The sequence below is a fragment of the Condylura cristata genome, unplaced genomic scaffold (assembly GCF_000260355.1).
Source record: "Condylura cristata isolate star-nosed mole 26May11 unplaced genomic scaffold, ConCri1.0 scaffold00009, whole genome shotgun sequence".
NCBI classification, from domain to species: Eukaryota; Metazoa; Chordata; class Mammalia; order Eulipotyphla; family Talpidae; genus Condylura; species Condylura cristata.
This window is the reverse complement of record NW_004567110.1, coordinates 7004395-7020610: the sequence shown is the minus strand read 5'-3', so window position 1 is coordinate 7020610 and position 16216 is coordinate 7004395.

The following is a 16216-nucleotide window of genomic DNA, read 5'->3' as shown; positions in this document are numbered from 1 at the left end:
CAAGTCTGGGAGGAAAAGAGCAACATCAAAATCAATATAAACACGGCCAGAGTCACCTCCCTGCAGGTATCTCACCCACGTCTGCCTCAACCAGTCCAGGGTCAGGAAACAAGCCCAGTTTCTTCATCACATGCTTGCTGCTCCATGTGGCTTCCTCAGGTCTCCTTCTGGCTCTCCATCCAGCTTCCTTCTCTTCTTCTCTCTTCTCTTTTTTCTCTGCTCAGCTCCACCCTCCTTCTGGGTGGGGCAGGGAACCTGGAACTTCCCTTCTTCCTAGGGACCCCCTGTTACACTGGCACCTTGAGTTTCATTTGTCCCCACCTCTAGCTACCCACTGACAGAGGCTCTTGCAGCATTTCAGAAACTGCTCTTTGCAGGAAAAACGGTTAGCAGCTGTGGCAGACCCCTTTCTGGTGAAGTCTTAAACTCTGCAAACCTCATGGGGTTGGGGATTTTCTCTTGCCCTGGGTGCCTGGAGTTTGTGGAGGTTGCTGGGATCAAGCATTACCAAGTTTGAGAAAACCAAAGTGAATCTCAGTCAGACCTGTACTGGAGGACCAATGGGGGTGACTCATTATGGTTTCCCTTGGAAATGCCACATTAGGTTTTGGGTTTGTTTTTTTTTTTTTTTCACTTAGAGGATGCAGTTTGGCAGTCTTGCTGTGTTTCAAATTCCTTTCAGACTTTGAAGAGGGAACAACACCCAAAAATGGAAAGTGAAGCTTGATCTGAACCTGCTAGGAACTGAAAGTGGTATCAGCTCTTCTTCTCCAAGGAAGGACCAGGCATCACCTTGACACCCATCTCTTATCTGGGCCTGTTTGTAGGGGCCCAACGTGGTGTGACGAGCTCCTGGTTGTGCACCAGGTGTCCAAGGACCTGCCCCAGGCCCTTTGCAGCTGCCGTTCTGGCTGCCTGGAAGAATCTCCACGTGGCTATTCCTTTCAGAGCCTGGCAGCTGGCTCCTAAAGAGGGTTGTCCCCAGTGATTGGCTGTGCTTATCTTTGGCACCCCACCCGCCTCCCCCATATGTAACCTGCCCCATTCCATTGCTCCATAGTCCTTGTCTGAAATTTACCCCTTTTATCTGCTTGCTTATTATCATCTCGTTTGTCCTCCTGGGTGGATCAGCTGTGCCAAGAGCAGGACTGTGCTTGTCATCATCCCGTACCCCAGCACCAAAAGCAGAGCAGACCCATAGGAGACTCTCAACGAAGACTTGTGGGACGAACGGAATGGACAGTCGGGCTAGAGTAGCAGGTTCACAGTGTCCCTCAGCCCCCCAGGGCCCAGCGGAGGGAGGGGCTCTCTGCCGGAAGGCCCAGCGTAATGGAAGCAGTGCTTTGCGCTCCATTAGTGGTTCCACAAAGTAAAAACTATGAGTAATTAAGACTGCCAGGCGACTAACTGCAGTCTGTTGGTGCAGTCACAGTTAATTGCTCCCTCCTTTGTCTCCCCAGCACTGGTTCACTGGAGGAACTTATTTATCACATTACATGCTCGAGAGGCGAGCGCTCTCCCGAGCCAGGTGGCAAACTGGGAGTGGAGGCAAAGGAGAGAACCTCCCTGTCTGGGCCAGACCCCACCCAACCCGGGCCCGGGCAAGGAGAATTCGAATTCAGTAAGATGTTAAGTGCTATAGGTGCTCAAAAATCTTTGGGGCGCTAGATCTGCAGAAATGAACATTCCTCACCCCCAAGGAAGACGGATAAGAGAGTTCCTTTTAGAAAACACGGAGCTAGCGGCCCATGGAAAGGTGGTCAGGGTGTCAGGACGTGGAAAGACCCCCAGGTCAGGTGGGGGCTGGGGCATGTCTTAGTGCCGGCTGCTTGAACAGCACCAGAGACTGGGGTGTGATTACCCACACACAAGCTTATTTTCACCGTGCTGGGGGCCTGGGAGGCCTGGACAAGGGCGCTGGCAGATTGTCCCTTGACTGGTGCCTCCTGGCTCCTAGGCAGCTTGTCCTGGCCATGGCCTCACGTGGCGAAAGGGAGGAGGGGAGGAAGGGTCTCTCCAGTCCCTTATGGAAGGGCACTGCTGTCATTCGCGAGGGCTCTACCCCATGACCGAATCAGCTCCTGGACACCCCGCCTCCTAATTACCATCACCTTGGTGGGCGGGCTGAAGTACCCACCCACCAAGGTCCTTGAAGTACTTGGAGGGCCAGGGACATTGCTATGACCTGCAGCAGGAGGTCAGAAACTTTCCAAGAAGTGAGCGCTCTTGAACTAAGTTTCCAGGGAGAGGCGGCACTTTTCCCAGGGGTGAGGGGTCACAGCTGGCCATAGCAAAAAGGACAAACTGGAGAAGCTTGGGCTGTGTCTCCCGTGCCCACCTCTGAGCTCAGCAGCAGGATGCTACTAGGATGCTATGATGCAGAAAACCGCCCCCTGCAACACAACACACACCTCCCATCCTCCCTGCTGGGGCCTCTCCATGGCTGTGGAAATGCCTACCCATCTCGGGGCAGCCCCCAACCAATCAGCAGGTAAATCTCCCAGCCTTCCATGCCTAAGAGAGAACAACCCCACATCATTCTTCAGTGGTCTTCAGTGGAACAGCGTCTAGTCCTCCCCAGAGGGCCTTTTTCTCCTCTTCCCTACCTCACCTTCTCACTCTCTTATGCGTTTTTCCTGGGACCACCTCCCAAATACACTAGCTGCACGCATGCACCCTTGTTGCAAGTTCGTTTCTGGGGTGCCCATCCCAGGCAGCATTCATTCACTCACTGACAGTGACCAGGCACCTCTGCATGCCCAGTGAGCCAAGACTGCTCAGTTTCCTATGCCCTGCTTGGGTCACGGAGAGCTTCAGCGAGGTGTGAGGAAATGGCTTGTGTTCAGTCAGGAAAGCCATCCAACGGGAGGGTCTTGAACCCTTGAACAGTTGTGGGAACTGAGGAACCCAAATGTAGAATAACTTGCCCAAGGTCAGACAGTGACTGAAGGAGCTTTGGCGTCTTAAGCTCTTGACCCCATACTCCCTTTCCTGGTGGTTACAGCCACGTGTGTAGATGAATTCACCCCCTGGAGTGTGTGGAGCCAGAAGACACTGGGATGGAGGCTGAACCCTGAGGGTTCCATGGGCATCCCAGACAGTGCCTGGAAAGAAGCTGAGAGGGAGTGGTCGGGATGGGGAGTGGTGGGAAGCCAGAGGGCGAGGGAAGATGTTGTCTCTAAAAGGAGGGTGCAGCCGACACCCTCAAATGCCTAGAACGTTCTATCAAAAAAGGATTGGGAAGCAAGGTGTCCATTTCATTGGACAGTAGACAATAGAAGGATCACGTTGCCAGAGCTGTCCCCTGGCATGGAGGGATTGGAAGCCAGATTGGAGTGGGTTGAGGAGTGAGTGGGAGACAGCAAGTGTAGACAACTTCAGAAACGAGGCCCGGTAGCTAGTGGGAGGTGGGCCGCTGGCTCTTTTCAGGGGTGGGTGAGCGAGCATCTGGGGCTGGTGGGGTGCTGGAGTAGAGGACGAGGTTGAAGAAGGCCTGGGTTCCTGATGGAACAAGTCCTGTGGTGAGGGGGCTGCGGCCTCCAGTGGTGTGGGACCCCAACCCGGAGGAGGGTCCGCTGGAATAGAGGCCAGGAGGGCAAGGTGCAGAGGCTCGGGTTCCACTGTGAACTTACCCCAGATTCTTAGACCAGGAGGCCAAGGGAGCCCTCAGGTCCCCCTCCTTCCTCATGAATTCATGCTTTGTGTCATCACATGTGGATGAATAAAAAGTGACTTCAGCTTTTTGACTGGAAAAGCGATTTGGGCCCCAAGCAGGGTAGTGAAGTAGGAAAGCAGAGGGTGAGCAGGAGACTTGGAGGAGCCAGAGACACAGCCCAGCGGGGGGCTTCTGGGAGGGACCGCGGGGGTGTGGATGGGCACCAGCAAGGTGGGGGTGGGGGTGGGACACACAAGGTTGCTCACCTGTGAGGAGGAGGGGATATTTTTAACTGTGCTAAAGAGCAGGGGAGGGGAAGGCTTTGAGGAGGAAGATAATGAGTTCCTGTTTGTGCTCTGTGCAGGGAAGGCAGTGGGTGTAGGGTGAGCTTTTTCAGCTCTGGGCTGGGCGTGGGGGGTGGGCCTTGAGGCTGGTGGGAAGGAGGGGTGGGATGGCACAGTTGGTGCCTGGGGGAGTAAGTGCCTAAGAAGCTAGAGCCCTTTCCTAGCTTCTGTCTTGCTTCACACCCATTTCGTTAGTGCAGGGTTTCTCCTTTCAAGATAGTTTCTTTCCTTTTTTTTTTTTAAGTTGCATTAGTTGTTTGAGCTAACGTTCGTTGACACCACTGTATATGTTTTTTTTTCCCCTCATTTTTAAAAAATAATGCAATGGTTTATTTTTACATCATTTTGTGCATTTTTCCATCTCACCACTGTATATGTTTTAAGGGGATCGGTGCACGCTTCTTCAGATGTGTTTTAGCGCCCCGTGCCGACCACCAAACCCATCCTCCTCCACTGTAGACCACTGGGCCGTCTGCTGTTCTGGTGGCCTCAACTTTGCAGTCTAGGGCTTGCTTTATGTTTATTCCTTTGCTTTGTTTCCTTACATTCCACCTATGAGCAAAATCATAGGTATTTATCTTTCTCTCTCTGACTTATTCGGCTCGCAGAATCCCCTCGCCTTCCATTTGTGTTACCACAAATGGCAAGATTTCTCCTTTTGTTACGTAAGCAGCTGAATACTATTCTGTATGTATACAGATGACGTCTCTCTTCTGTCTGTGCTCTTAATGCACTCCTCACTCGTTGAGCATGTAAGTTATTGCTGATGGAGGGAAGAATAGAAAATCCAAAGGAGGCATCACAAGACTGACTCACGCAGGAGTTGGGGGTAGAAAGACTGAGCGCAGCCACTGACCCAGCTGTAGAAACTAAGATCCTTAGGTGCCAGTGCCTGGGTTACAAAGCACGAGAGAAGGGACTGTCTGGAGCACAGACCCCAAGGCAAAGATGTGGAGATGGAGCCCACTGTGGGGTCTCCTAAGCCTTTCAGATCCTACAGTTTATTCAGAATCAGCAACAAACCCAGGGTCACAGGAGTGAGCCCTCCCAGAGAGGAGTCTGTTCGGGCAGTCTCTGCCCTGGCCCGGGCAGCAGTCCTGCCCACCTGTGCCTATGCAGGTGTCCTTTCCACCCTCTCTCTCCCTCTGCAGGCCAGCAGCCTCCTGCCTGCCCGTGACCTGCACTTGCCGAAGCTTCTCCCCACTGACCTCCCTCAGCAGAGGCCGCTCCCCTAAGGCCACCGGCCTATGACCATGCAGGTCTCTTTCAGCAAACCTGTCCCTTCCGGGGCAGCTTGTGTCTATGCAAGTATCCTTTACTCTCTATGCTTTTCCCTAACAAATCTGTTCTTTAAATATAACAAACACCTCTGTCTCGTGGAGAAACGCATTGCGTGCCGCTGAAAGGGGAGCTCTGGGGAAATCTTTCCCAGGGTGAGCCTAAGGACTTGGCACTCCAAACCCACTAACTCCAAAAAATGTCATCATTTCCATAATTTAGTTACTGTGTGCAGTGATTCCCCTTGAATTCCTGGTTTTGCATCCTTTTGGTAGAATCTGAGTGGACTTGCTGGACCTATTTTTAATATCTTGAGAAACTACTTTCCCCTGGCACTGCCAATGTACTGGATCTGATCATTTTTTCTTGACGGATGAACATTCTTTTTTTTTTTTAAGATTTATTTATGCATATAAGAGCTGGGGTGTGTCAGAGGTGTGTGGGGAAGGCTGAGAGGCTTCACCAGAGACAAAGTGGGGAGAAGAACAAGTGGATCTACTGAAAAACACTGCTGAGGGGAGCAGCAGGGAGACAGGAGAGGTCTGCTGTGCCCTTGGGTCACTCTCTGCCTGGGGATCGATCTCATGTTGCAGTGGCTGGTGACAGCTTGATAACACTGACTTTGGCCCCTGTACCCCCAGTGAGATCCCCTCTTGTGGGAGGTTCTTGTGCTTTGTAGGCTGTCTAGCAACATCTCTGGATGCCTGCCCACAGGAAGTGGTAGGGACCCCTCCTCCCCGCCCCATTGCAACCCCCAAGATTGTCTCCAAACATGGCAAAATGCCCCTGGGCAGCAAACCACCCCAGCTGAGAACCTCAGACCACCAGGTTCACATCCGGGACCCACTGCTTCCTTAGTTTGGGACCGCAGGTAACTTTCCTTCCTTTTCATAGCTTTGATGTTGCTGTTTTTGTTTCATTTTGTTTATGCTAAGTAAGGCTTTTGAGGCCATGAAGAGGAGCAACCTGTGTGAAGAGCTCAGCATGGTCAGGAGTGCCTGGTTAGCTCTCGCAGACTAGGGCTGGAGCTTGCTGTGTCAATGCTATTCCGAGGGAGACTGAGCGAGACCTCTCATGGGTCTAGTAGTGAGAGGCTGCTGAGCTACCTAGCGAGCATTTGGAAACCCGGGCCTGAGATAAGGATGCCAGGGGCCTGACCAGACCAGAGGGCACTCTGGAGCATTTGGGCATTAAAGACAGGGCCTGGAGGGGCAGAGTGGAGAGGAAACTGAAGCAAAGGCATCTGTAACTGAGACTTGGGAGGACAGAAACACAGGAGGGAGTTAGGTGGGCGGGTTTTATTCTGCCAACATGTAGCAGCAGCTCTGACCTTGGGTGGCAGCATGTGGTCCTGTTGAGTGATGATGGCAATGGTGGTGGAGGCGGTGGTCCATCACTGGGCACGCACCTGGTCAAGGACGCGCAGATGTTGATGCTCATGGTGCTCACAGCAAGGCAGTGGCTTGGCGTCTCTTTATCGTAGAGATGAACACACCTATGGACAAGTAGCTAACAGGACGGTGAGTCCATCAGCAAGGTAGGGCGGAAGGGCCCTCCATGCCAACACAGCGCCAAGCACCCGGTGCATCCATGCTAGAACAAGAGGGGGGCAGGCCGAGGGTGGCAGACAAGACGCAGATGACTCTTCCCAGGGCTCCTGTGCAGCCCCACAGGAACCCCATGGAAAATCCCGTTCTGCTCATCCTGTCTTTGTTTCAAGTTTTGATATTCTGTTCTTATACATTTTTACACAAGTTTTTCTTTTTCTTTTTTCTTTTTTAAAAAAGATTTATTTATACAAAGCTGGGTACAGGCCAGGGGTGCAGGGGTAGTGAGAGGATTTACCAGAGACAGAGTGGGGAGCAGAACAGGCAGATGGATGAAGTACACTGCTGAGGGGCATAGCAGATGGGTCAGGAGAGGCCTTCTGTGCCATGTGGGTCAGCTCCAGGGGCAGGGATCGAACTCACACTGAAATGGCTGTGGCCAGCTTGCAGTGCTGTGTCCTAACCCTGTGCCCACCAGGGAGGGCCACAACTTTTTCTTTTTAAAAAATATTGCATGTTGGCCCTCCCTGGTGGCGCAGCGGGCTAAAGCACAACACTGAGAAGCTAAAGCCACTTCCTCATGAGTTCGATCCCCGCCTGCCCCGGAGGTGACCACATGGCACAGCAGACCTCTCCTGATCCGCCCGCTGCTCCCGTCAGCAGTGTACTTCGTTGATCTGCCTGTTCTGCTCCCCACTCTGTCTCTGGTGAAATCTTTCGCCACCCCTGAGTCTCTGGCCTATACCCCAGTTCTGTATGCACAAATAAATAAATCTTTAAAAAAAAAAAAAGTATATTGCATGCAAATACCTTTTTTTAAAATAATATAATAGTTCACTTTTACATCATTTGGTGCATTTTTCCATCTCAGTTGTAATCCCCGTGGGTTTCCCATCACCAAATCACCCATGTGCCATCACCATAGGCATGCAAACACTTTTAAATCTGGATTATTGGCGCAGAAGGAGCGAACAGAGGGCCAGATTCTTCCAGCCTCTTTGCCCTTGCTGTTTACCATTCCATTCCAGCTTCGATCACCGCCTTGTCCCTCAGCCAGAAGGCAGGAGCCTGATTTCAGCCCCATAGCACAAGAGTTAGGAGGGAGGTAATTCCACATGAAATGGATACTGGCTGCTCAAACCCAACAGCTGCCCACTTTGGATCAGCTGAAAATCCTTGGGGCAGAGAAAAAATCATTCTGGGGTGAGATGGGGGCAGAGGTGTAGAAAGAATGGGAGGGGGGTCTGCACGCAGACACCCCAGTGCCGGGTGTGAAAACCCTGGCCCAGTCCGTAGCCTGGGCTGGAATGCTGTTGACCTAGCAGAGGGAGATGTTTGCCTAGTAAACCTCAGTTTCCTGGCCGTAAAATCGGGATAATAAAAATACCCCTATCGTAAAGGTGTCATAACAATTCACTGAATTGAGCCGTGTAAAGGAGTCTGGTCTGTGACCAAGGGGCACTCAGAGGCCTCGGAAAACAGGGTGCCTGCTCTAAAATAGGGTCCTACCATGTGCATCGTAATGATACAGGAAGTATACTCTTAGTGTGAAAGATCTTCCATCGACTTAGTGTGAATAGGGAGAAGAGAACTATTATTTCCTAATAATAGTTTCCCAACAAAACACCCCCAATTCTCCATGTTCTTGTGGGCAAATGCCCAGTCAAGCCTGAAGCAGGGCCTCTGAGACCCAAAAGCTTGCCACAAGTCTAGGGTACCTTTAGGTGGAGAAACCTAAGATGGGGTGAAAGGGGCCAGGCAAGTCTGGGACAGAAGGAACAAAGTCAAAGTCAAGTCAAGGTGACAGCTGCCAGCGTCAGCTTCTCACGTGTGTCTTCCCAGCGTCTCTAAGTGTCTCTCCAAAATGTGTCTCCTTCAAGTCCTTGAGGGCAAATCAAAGCTGAAGAAGCCAGCGGCTTCTTTTGCCTCCCACCCCCCTTCCCTGTTACAGAGCTTCACCTGGTCATTCTGCTCGTCCAGCAGCTACCTGGAAGTGGGGTGGGGACCATGTCTAATATGTGAACATAATAAATATTCAGTGGTTATTTTTTGTTTTGTTTTGGTGGCATCAGTCATACATGTGTGTGTGTGTATGAGACTGAATATATATACATATACATATGTATTCAAGCTATGAGTAACAAAATATATATATATATATTTTTTCCAAGTTACTGTAGAAGAGCAACTTGAGTCTCACAGAGGCTTTGGGGCAGGCTTTGTTTGTTTTTATCTTTGTTTTTTCCAGTCTGGAGAGCCGACTCAGTGCAGCAGGCAGAAGGCAGGCCAGAGAATCCCTGTATGCATTCTCAAGTTGAATTCACCGGTTCACAGGACCGTTAACGACTGGAGTGGGACCACATGTGTCTGCTCAGCACCGAGAGGGACAGAGAACAGACATCCCAGTGGCCGGAGGTGTTGTCTCTGACTACCTGACCATGTGGTAAGCCCAGGTCCCAGCAAGTGTGATGTGATAAGGTCTTTCCCGTCACGTCATGCTGTTAAGGAAACCCTTGCTTTGCAAAAGTTGACCCTGAAAGGGAGGTGTATGATGAACACTCAGTGGCACTTCCTCTGGGGCTGCTGAGAGTCGGGGAAAATGCTTCCTGTCCTCAGGTTATTAGTTTTAAAAGCTTCACTTCCAGCTATAATGGAGCTTTGTGGGGAAAAGGGTCAGATAAGAGGGTCAATGCTAAGTCTCTTAAGGAAGTGAGGTCCTCTTCCACTTCATGTGAATTTAATAAGTGCTTCACCTTCTTTTCACCTGGGAACCCCAGGCAGCCCCGGGCAAGCTTTCTTGACCTTTTGGGGGGTAGGGTTGACTCTTCACCTGTGTCCCCCTAGCACTCGGGGCTCCCTATTGGTGGAGCCATCCTGGAACATCCTGCACGCCTGCCTGGCACTCCAGCACCCATCATGCTGCGTCTCAGAGTGAACTCTTGCACACTTCTAAAATGTACCCTCACCAGCATGGAGAAAATTGGCTTGTTTCCGAGTGAGGGAGCTGGGCAAGGGTTCCGGCGCAGACCTTCGAGCCAACGTGTAATTGTCCGTGGTGGAGGCAACTGTGAGTGTTAATAAGGTGCCTGCGAGCTCCTGTCTTGTGCCATGAAATGAGGAGATGGGCCACAGGGAGTGAGTTTCGGTGTTTATCCAGCGACAGGCAAACAGAAAAGTTCCCTGCAGTGACAGGGAGTGGGCACCAGAAACACGTACCCCCGAAATGCTCGTCTTTAGGACTTTGTATACCAAATACAGCTCATGAAGGGGCCGCTTCCTGGTGACCACACTGGCGGGGAGGTAGTTTGCTGAAGATGAACAGTCAGACAACTAGAGATGTGGAAGGTTGGCTAGAGATCCACACAGCCCCAAAGGCAGGGGCACCATGCTCCTTCTTAGGGAGCATTTTAGGCCCTCTGCTATTTTCCTTTCTTCTGTAACTTTTGCGCCTGCCCTGCAAGCCTAAACAGAATCCGTCTCAACAGTAATGACGATGATGCTAACAAGTAGTAGTTAAAGTAGTGCCTCTGTGCTTGGCGCTGTGTTTTTTTTTTTTTTTTTTTTTTAAGATTTATTTATTTATTTGCACAGAACTGGGGTACAGGCCAGAGATGTGGAGGGTGAGAGGATTCACCAGGGACAGAGTGGGGAGCAGAACAGGCAGATCGACAAAGTACACTGCTGAGGGAGCAGTGGGCGGGTCAGGAGAGGTCTGCCGCGCCATGTGGTCACCTCCGGGGCAGGTGGGAATCGAACTCATGCGGAAGTGGCTTAAGCTTCTTTGTGCTGTGCTTTAACCCACTGTGGCTTGGCGCTGTTTTAATGCCACTTTTCTAATGATAAGCTCATTGACTCTCAACATAAGTGTGTGAGGTAAGAAAGATTATTAACACATGCATTTTACAGATGATGAAACCGAGTCTCAGAAAAGTTGTACAGAGATGGTGTCTTTGAAGCAATCCACTGCTAGTCCTGCGTTGCACACTGAACTCTAGGGACCAAAGCAGGGTGTGGAATGTGCAGAATCCAAACCTAAGGGGTGTTTGGTGTAGCTGAGCCTGAGATTTATACTGTAAAGCAACAGATCTTTCTAGTCTGGCTTTGTAAATAGTGCTTCACTGAACTCAGCATTGGTGTCATTCGCAAGTTCTGCAATTAACCAGCCTGGAGATGACTTGGTAGGCAGCAGCTACAGAGATATTTACATATCTATGTTCTAACTGTAGGCAAGAGTTTCAGCCTGGAAATTGCTTACCCAGCTGTAATCATCGCTGCTAGGAAGCTGGCTGAGGCCATCTCAGGCGACTGAGAAATAGAGAAGAGGATTCCCCGAAAGCCAGCTGTTGCTGCCCCAGAATAACAACAGTAACAATTAAGAACTAACATTTCTACAGTCCTTTAAAAATTATAAAACACATTCTCATACAGTGGCTTGCCTCGGTTTTCATTCCCAGGGTGATGGCAGGAGAGGGCTGGTGTCAGGATTATTATTTTAAAGATCTCCCAAAGCTTATTTCCTCCAGGCTGTATGACAGTCTTTCATTCAACAAATAATTGTTGAGCTGCTACTTTGTACTAGGAACTGTGCGAGGTGCTACAAGGTAATGATGAACCAGACAGACACTGACCCTAGGCTCATGAAGATTAGTGTATAGACCATGATCAAATAATAGACCAATATTAAATGACAGTGCTACCTGAGAGGTAAAAAGTGCAATACCAACTTACAATGCAAGCATTCAGTCGACGTCGCGAAAACTCCTCTGAACTGTGATCACTAAGCTTCAGCTAAGTAAAGCAAGAGGGGACCCGGTTTCAGGCAAAGGGAACTGCATGTATAGAGGTCTTAGGGCCAAAGGAAGTGTATCCATTAGCTTCTGCTGCATAAGGAAGACCCAGAGACCTAGCTCCAGCTGGCCCTTTTGTTCATCCTTGGGGTCCAGGATGCATTTTGTGGCAAACCCACTGGCAGACTGAGGTTAACTTGATGACCAATCTCAGGGAGCTGGTGGTTTCCTGGGAAGTCAGGCAAGGTCTGGGAGGGGCTCTGAGAACAGGGAAGTTGATTTTAATATCATCTTTTGAATAATAATATGATATAATGATATAAAAATAATACTATGATAAAACAATAATAAGATGGTAAAAGGCTTTTTATATATATATTAGCTTATTTTTACATCATTTTGCACATTTTTTTTTCATCTCAATTGTAATCCCCGTGGGTTTCCCATCACCGAGTCACCCATATGCCATCACCATAGTCCTGTGAGTTTCCCTCCCCCCTCCCCCCCCTTTTTGATCCCATTCCCCACTCCACCCCCACAAAATGTCTCTGGTATATGGCTGTTCATTATTCTTGTTATTTTCTCGCCTGGTCCATTATATTCCTGCTATGAGTGAAACCATCCAGTATTTTTCTTTCTCCTTCTGGCTTACCTCACTAAGCATGATCTTTTCCAGCTCCATCCAAGTTGCTGCAAAAGACATGTGTTTCTTTTTTTTTGGTTGCTGAGTAATATTCCATTGTGTATATGGACCACAAGATGGAAAAAGTCTTGCAGGGTACAGCGGGTCCATAGTGAATGTGATCTGAGCATCAGTGTGTGGGCCCCCCCCCGCACCCCCCCCCCCGCAGAGGGAGGGGGTGGGGCTATTTCCTCGCGGGGGCGTGCCTGAACCGAAGGCACCGATGAGGCCAGAGAACCTGCCTGGACAGCTCTGGGTCTGGCCTACCTTGTGGCCAGTGACTTCCAAACAGCCCAGTCAGTTGTACCTAACCCCTGGAGATAACTTAGAAAAAAAATCGATGCCGTGTTTGCATTTCGATGTTCACTGCAGCCCTCGTCACAGAGGCCAAGCTATGGAACAAGCTAAGTGCCCAAAGACAGAGAATGAAATAGATGTACACAATGGAATGCTCCTCAGCTATCTAGATATAAAACATGAGCTCCCACCAGTTGTGACAGCAGGGGTTTCTGCTGAGGGAAGTAAGTCAGGAGAAAGCAAGTACTTAGGATTTCACACATCATGTAGAACATGAAGAAGCAGACAAGTAAATACACCACCAAAGTAAACCCTAGAAATCTGGGAATGGAGGCTACGACCAGGGGGTGGTAGGAGATGGGGAGCAAACCGGGAAGGGCACCCAGTGGGTTATGGTGGAGACTGTGGTGTTCTGGTGGCAATATACTAGTATGTTTCAAACAATCTGAAAGAATTCTTCTATGTATGACGATGCTACCAACTCAATACAGAGCTGGGTTTTGTAGTTGATGCCAAGATCAAATATGCAAAATGAAATCTATTTAGAGATTTCTAGCTTTCATCTCTATCCCTTCCAAACCTTTTCTCAGAAGTTTTCATTTTAATTTTTAAAATTTGTCAATTTCCTTTAACTAAGTAAACCCAGCACACAAACTTTGCCTGTTTTTTAAAACACTTTCTCCATCTTGGATTTCTTTTTCATTGAGAGACACGGCATAGACTCCTCCATAGCAGTAAAGAAAGGAATCACTCCTTAATATTGTGATTTCATAACTGTAACGAATCAATCTCAACATAAATAGATTATCTAAGTTAAGGACTCTGACAAAATCTGTGCTCCCAGGACTCTCTAATTAGTAGAGGAAATTGCATTTGAATGTGGATGTCTTGTACTAAAACTCATACCAAAAAGAAATCTAGTTTTGTTGGTTTAAACTTTTATACTTACTGCTTAGTATATTTATTTGATATTGTTCATTATCTTTTTTTTTTTTTTACAGTGTTTGCTCTCTTTGCTCAGGTGTAGTCCCCATAGAATTTCCACCACCAACTCCGAGGTGCACCCTCATGCTGGTCTCTTGTGCTCCTGTCCCTGTCTCATCCCTCTCCCTCCCCCTCCTCTGCAGAATGTCTCTGATTTACAGTTGTCTGTTGATTTTTGTTTTGTTATGAGAAACTCAACGTTTTTTTCTTTTTGGAGCCATGAAAATATTTCTTGTTTATTCTTGTAGCACACCAAGGGTTGACCCGTAGGTTAAACATACTGAGATAGGTAGAAGTTGGTGTTTATTATGCGTTCAAACCTTGGTAAATGTTTTTCTGATGAAATTTCACGTTGTCCTGGCCAATTATGATATGAGAAGGAGTAACTTGTTTATACATAGTACTAAGGATTACAAGGATGGAGAAGTCATATAATTGCAAATTTTTTATTGCACTATTCTAGTGGTTCTATTTAATCAGAGATTTCAACTATGTTGCATTTTTAAGTCATCATAAAAATTCACTTTTATTTTGCTAGTTATTTCCAAAATGTATTGTTAACATGTCACTTATAATAACATTCATTGTAAGCTAATCTCCCTGTTCCTCTCAAACAAAATTGTCAGAAAAATGCACATGAAATTTTTTAAAAAGAGTTATTTATTTATGCATACAGAACTGGGGTACAGGTCAGAGGAGTGGGGAGTGAGAAGATTCACCAGAGACAAGATGGGGAGCAGAACAGGCAGATCGTCGAAGTACACTGCTGAGGGGAGCAGTGGGTGAGACAGGTGGCCAAGTGGGTCAGCTCCGGCCACGGATCGCACTTGTGCTGCAGTGGCTGCGGTAGCTTCACAGTGCTCTGCCTTAACCTGTGCACATGAAACTATTTTTAAAGAATACATTTCTTTAGCTAAATTACAGTGGAAGAAGAAAAGAGAACCAATTCCAGTAGCCCAAGTTAGTTCCAACCTGGCAGCGCTGCTGACTCTAATTATACTACTGCTGTGCCTGCTCTTGGCTGTGTTCTCAGCTGCCCAGCCAACCGTGGTCATTGTGGGCAACACCACTTTCCCTAGTCTGCCTTGATCTTGAGCAGCCTGCCATCTTGCCTGTAGATATTTGAGTAGCTATCTTCCCAGTAAATTTTTTTCATAGGTCTACAAAGTTCAATCAAATAAAAGAAGAACTGTCTTTGTATGTTCTCAAGGGTAAAGAACCAAGTTACATGAAATGCATTATTATTAGTTTAAGAAAGAAAAAAAGGGAATTAGTGCATGAAATGCTCAGTTAGTTTGAAACATTAAAATCATTTAAATCCATGCTTTACAAGGCTGCCTAATTGCAGAAGCTATAAACTCTCTTGGGAAAACAACCATTAAAAAAAGCATGACATTTCAAAATGTGATGCAAGTCAGGACCAAGGAGCTCATGATGGTTATTGCAGCAGAATTGTTATTTTGGTTTAATGGGACACTTTAAAAATACAATTAGATCTTTAGACTCTGGTAGAATAAAAGCACATAATGAAATGAAGGTATATTGAAGATAACGTTATATAAGGAAATTATTTTAATGAACTTTATTTGAATCAGGATGATTCATAATTGTATAATTAGATACTTCAATTTAAACATGAAATGCAGCAAATTATGCAAGTAGCAAACAAAATGGCTCTCCCTGCTATTTCTCAATGAAATATATTAATGAGACGTTGACATTGGAGTTTCTTCCAGACAACAAGTTGTGATGAGTGACACCCTTGTATTTGCAAACAATTCCTTTCCATTTGGAATGTTCCCATTCTCTCACTGGCTCTCTCTTCCCTGAGGTCCAGGTTATTCTGGGTAGCTCAGGTGCCACCGTGACCTCAGCACCTGCAGACAGAGTGCCACCTGGCTGGTACACCATGGGACTGCTCACAGACCTGCAGGAACACAGGGGAAGGCCGTCACTGGCAGGGCCCACTGGCTTCCATGTTAGAATCTCAAGCTGCTGCTGTTTCTGGAATGGGCCGCTTCTGAGCCTCCTACCACTGCTGCCCAGCTGCTGTTCTTGCCAGAACCTGTCTCGGACAGAGGACACTGCCCCAATAATCGTCTGACATTTGCACCTGCTTTTACATCCTACACATGCTACCCTAAGATACGACACCGCTTTCAGCCCTTTTTCGCCAAGGAGAGAAACACAGAGGGATGACCACTTCCCAAGACTGAGTGACTAGCGGGAAAAGAGGACTGATGGAAGTCCAGGATCTGCGTGGTAACTTGTGGGGTCCAGTACGAAGTGAAGAAGAGGGACCTCCTGCTTGGAAATGATAGAACTTCAAGGTGGCGGCAGCAGCGTAGTGAGCCAAGGCTGCAGAACTAACCTGTCCACAGCACGGGGCCCACTCAGGTTGATTGAATTACCAACTTCAACTCTTTCAAGAATAGCTTTGGGATGAATGCCCAAAAAAGGATGACTGGATTAAAAAGATGTGGTCCATATACACAATGGAATATTACTCAGCAACCAAAAAAAGAAACACATGTCTTTTGCAGCAACATGGATGGAGCTGGAAATGATCATGCTTAGTGAGATAAGCCAGAAAGTAAAGGAAAGATACCGTGTGGTTTCTCTCATGGCAGGAATATAACAGA